A 4,472-nucleotide genomic window follows, 5' to 3' on the forward strand; every position below is an offset into this window, starting at 1 on the left:
TTTTTAAAAAGAAGAAAAATGTAAGCTGGTGATCAAATATCCCACAAAATCATAAATATATATTCCAGAACTAAAGGAACAAGGTATCTAAAATGATCTTCAGGTCAAAATTTGGGCCTGAAGTGTAGACGCTCACCAATATCACACTTCTTCAAAGCAAAAAACACAGTTAAATGTTTTTTGTTAAGAGAAATTAAAAATGAAAAGTAACATTCAGTTGGATGTATTGTTATGTATTAGTATTGTTAGCATTATTATGTTTATTCTGGGAATCCATGTGAGAGTAGTGCCACTCAAAATCGCTATCTATCCACTAAATAGAGAAACTATTCTGACCTTCTGAATAATTAATTGAAATATCTAGTGTTATTTCGAATTGTAAAACAAATGATAGTCAATAGTTAGGTTCTCTTGTTCCAATGTAATCGTGAGTGATTAAAAGTAAATTATTCTTGAAATTTGTGTACAGCTTACTTGTGTAGTTAAAAGCAACATGAGCAATACAGTTGGATTTTCTCCTACTTCTTTGGCACAAAATTAATTTTTTTTGTACAATATTATTCGAAATTTGATGTATGTACCCATTTTTAAAATATTTTATCTAGTTGGGAAAGCTTTTTTGTAGCTTGTAACTGTTTTAAGTTAACTGTAAATCCGTAATAGATAAGACAGAAAATGTTTCATTTTTGGATCAGTGATTCCATTAAAATGTGTGTTTCATTTATTACAGGCAGACAGTATTGAATCAAGATATTGCCTGCTGTGGAAATAATCGAATATTTATGCTAACATGCTTACTAACCTGACTGCGATCAGAGAGAGTTGAATTACACTTTGTAAATCTCTCCTGGAGAAACAAAACAAATTAAGTTAAAATCAGAGATTGGTAAACAAGGTGCATAAAAAAGTATATACTATATAAATGACAATTACCCTCTGAAAGCAAAAATCCTCGCCTTAAAACAGCTACGATGAACCAGCCAGCTCAACACCATCTACAAAAGAAAAAAAGAAAAAATGTATAACTTCAAAAAATTAAATCCAGAAGTTATCTATCGGATACCACCAAAAATTGTATTAAATGTAACAGTAGCTTCCAAAAAAGAGGAGTATGATTTAGAGTATGAGAACTAAATACAATCAATAAATTTATATTTACCAAAAAAAAGTTATTATTATTATTATTATTATTATTATTATTACTGTTTGCAACTAGGCATGGAGAAGTTCTGGTTAGTTTATCTAAGTATTTAATAATTTGTAGAGAAATATCATATAATTTATTTTATGTCTGGTTTAAAGTGTGTTAATAATTACTGTATTAGGATTTTATCAAGGACCTGGTCATCTTATTTGACCAACAGCTTATGTTAAAAATTACATTTTAAGTTTAACGGCTAAAGCTCTAAAACTCTGGGATTTACAATTTTTGTTTTTCTATTTTCCAATTATTCCAATTCAGTTAAAATTTGAACCCCATTCTTGAATTTTTTTATTGCTCACCACATCTATATCGATAAAATTCTCTGGAAAGTGTTCAGCATAGGATTCTCATTTAAGTACACTTGGTTTATTCCACAAGTTTGCTGCAAATTGTTTTATTTCTCCTTAAATTATTAAATAATCAGATAAATTGCCCAGAACTTCTCTAATTAACTTTAATATTTCGTCGTATAACACCAAAAACCATTGAACTTTCAACAAAACAAAGCCTTCTGCAAAAACAATTATAATTTATATTGTGTTTCAAATTACAATTATAATTTATATCAATTTATATTGTTTTTGTTTTTGTCTTGTCATATTTGGCTTCCAAGCCTGTGTTTGCAATGTGTGTATATATATATATATAACTACTGGGTCTTGAAACATCTACTCTCGTCTGCATTTACGACCAAAATCATCATCAGAACTGATTATAGCAAGTAACTATAACTCCAGCATTTCCTAATAGTAAGTCAAAAGGCACCATTAAATAGGGTGTGCACTGGTGTGGTCACAAAACTAATAATGAAAATAATTAAATTAAGTAAAACCCTAATACCTGAAGTGAACTAGCGTGTAGTCCTCCTCGCCAATGTTCTTTTTGGAGCCCAGCAATGCAGTACCTAAACCTTCAACATAACCAAGGCCATGGATAATATGAGGGCTTACATTACCATGTTACCTGCTAGGTTCTGTCCAAACCTTTTCTATCGGCAGTTGGAACATTTCACTCCCATGATTTTAAATTAAAAGAAAATTAACTGAAAATAACTTCTAATTCTTAAAGTAAAGAATGCTAACACTTTGAATTTTATGCATGAAAGCAGGAAGCAAAGATTGCTCTCAGCAGCAAGAGAGCAAGTCATGACAGGAGCAAGCTATGAGAGAAACAGTTCCTTACTAGCCCATTTAGGGATTAAGGCACAAGGGAATGTGGGCAGCATTTCAACAAAAACATGAAACTTTATGCCAATAACTTTGGTGTAAACATACCACTCACCACAATTACATTAATTTTCTATCTCCTGGAAATAAAGTTGATATGTACAATATTACTTACTGTACAATTACAATACAACTAATTTTACTAAAGACAATTATTCTAAATCCCCTGGCAATGGCACAAGGATTGACACAGATCGCTAGACAGACGGATGAAAGACTGAAACAACTTGTTGTTGTCCCTCCAGGCAGTTTCATCGATTCTTGGAGTAAGATAAACATAAGATATTCTGGAGAAGAGAGCAGTGGTGTGCCAATGAGGAAACGGCCTGGGCTCAAATATGAGAGTGCTTTAGCAGGATTCTCACTTAAGGGACAAAAGGGTCAGTTATTTAGTATAGTTTTCTGAGTCCTTGAGGATAATTCTTTCAATACCATCAGAAAGCTACTTGTCCATTTACAGAGCTCACAACCACCTTTTCCGAATGAAGCACATAATAATGTTACCCTAAACAATTGAACCAGTATTTGTTGTAGAAAATTGTATTTCTGATCTAATGACAGGCTTAAATAAGCAGGACAGTTGAAAAGAAAATGGAAGCCATTGCAGTTCAGACAACTAAAATTTTAGATGTGGAGGAAATTTTTCTTTCTACGGTAACTGAAGAAGATTTCACCAATGAAACCTGTAAATTATGGCTCCTAGCATTGGGGGGGGGAGGAATACGAGGTTTGATGTCAGAATTAGACAATTCAATAGTACGTACTTGAGAAACAAAACCCATTAATGGATCATAAGTGGTGACACCATCTGAATAATGTTGGTTTGAAATTCTTTCCATGTGTATGGATCAACGTTTTTCAAAGCAAGTGAAAAGAAAAGAAAGCCTGCTAAGTTGTCTACTGATAATTTTTTCAAATGTTTATGTGGGGGGGGGGTTGATGCAGAAAACAATTCTTTCTTCCACTACGACATAAAAAGGTCTATTGTGAACCCCCCCCCTGCTTATAGCCATACATTGGAAAGTTCATTATTCCTTACAAAACTGAGCACTTTCCTTGGTGCCTCTTCGTGGTGTAACATCTTTGGGTGTGAGAAAAGTCCTACTGAAGTGGTTGTACTATAAACAGGCAGTGGCCGGTGTAGAGGTCTATATTTTTTCTCAAATCCTACTTGCTGAAAGAGAGTTGTATCGCCTTCCATTTTGAGATGTTTATAAATCTCTTAGCTTGCCTCAAGCCTGGAGTATGTGATTTGTGATGATTTGAGTTTTTCTTTCTCCATCCATTTTTCCAGTTCCGACTTAAGCACACACCCTGATGCACTTAATTGTGGTTCTGTCCCATGGGTGAGAGGGTTGCCCCTTTTTTAGCTAGTTGGTCAACTTGTTCATTTCCTACTAAACCTTCAAGCTCCAGAACCAAAGTTAAAGTAATCTTATTCTGTTTTCCTACAGCCATTAGGCAATTTAGGCAATCCCAGAGAAGTTTGGAGTTGAAAACATTTAGTGCCTTTATGGCTGCCTGGCTGTCTAACAGCATGTATATCTATGCACCTTTCATATTTTTCTTTATTAACTCCTGTGCACAAAGTTGTATTGTGTGGACTTCAGCTTGGAAAATCATTGGGAATAGTCCAAGGAGCTTCATTAGGGTGTAATTTGATACTTTTACCCCTAAGTCTGCTCCCTGTTCCATCTTTGATCAATCTGTATTCCATATTAGGACACTTTTTTGACACTTGAAGCTGCCTTTTTTTTCCAAATGTTTCTATTGTCTATGTCCACTTCGAATGGTCTGGTCGTGGTTGAAACAAAGTTGAGCTTTTACCTCATTTTGTCAGACACCACTGTAGCCATCTCGTTTATTTTAATTCTTTTTAGAATTTTGTGGTGGCTGCTCCTTAGATGTAATTTTATTTCCTTGAATCTCAGGAGACAGTTGACACTCTCGAAAGCCACCTTTTGTACATAAACATATAAGGGCAGGAGGGTCGAGTGCTGTTTCCATTGCTGTAGTGGGGCAGGTACGTAATGCCCCTGTAA

At 34.2% G+C, this 4,472-nt stretch overlaps 2 long non-coding RNA genes across 2 annotated transcripts; one reads left to right on the forward strand and one right to left on the reverse strand.

The window, feature by feature from the left end:
* Positions 1 to 381: 381 nt before the first annotated feature.
* LOC106665463 lies at positions 382 to 1,065 on the forward strand. Its single transcript, XR_001340303.1, has 2 exons — positions 382 to 573; positions 731 to 1,065. It is a non-coding gene; the product is annotated as an uncharacterized LOC106665463 (long non-coding RNA).
* Positions 922 to 2,212, reverse strand: LOC112127544. Its single transcript, XR_002910619.1, has 2 exons — positions 2,045 to 2,212; positions 922 to 995 (listed from the first exon to the last, which is right to left on the reverse strand). It is a non-coding gene; the product is annotated as an uncharacterized LOC112127544 (long non-coding RNA).
* Between the last annotated feature and the right edge of the window lie 2,260 nt (positions 2,213 to 4,472).

This window comes from Cimex lectularius, unplaced genomic scaffold (genome assembly GCF_000648675.2).
Source record: "Cimex lectularius strain Harlan isolate CLEC.00 unplaced genomic scaffold, Clec_2.1 scaffold296, whole genome shotgun sequence".
Lineage (NCBI taxonomy): Eukaryota > Metazoa > Arthropoda > Insecta > Hemiptera > Cimicidae > Cimex > Cimex lectularius.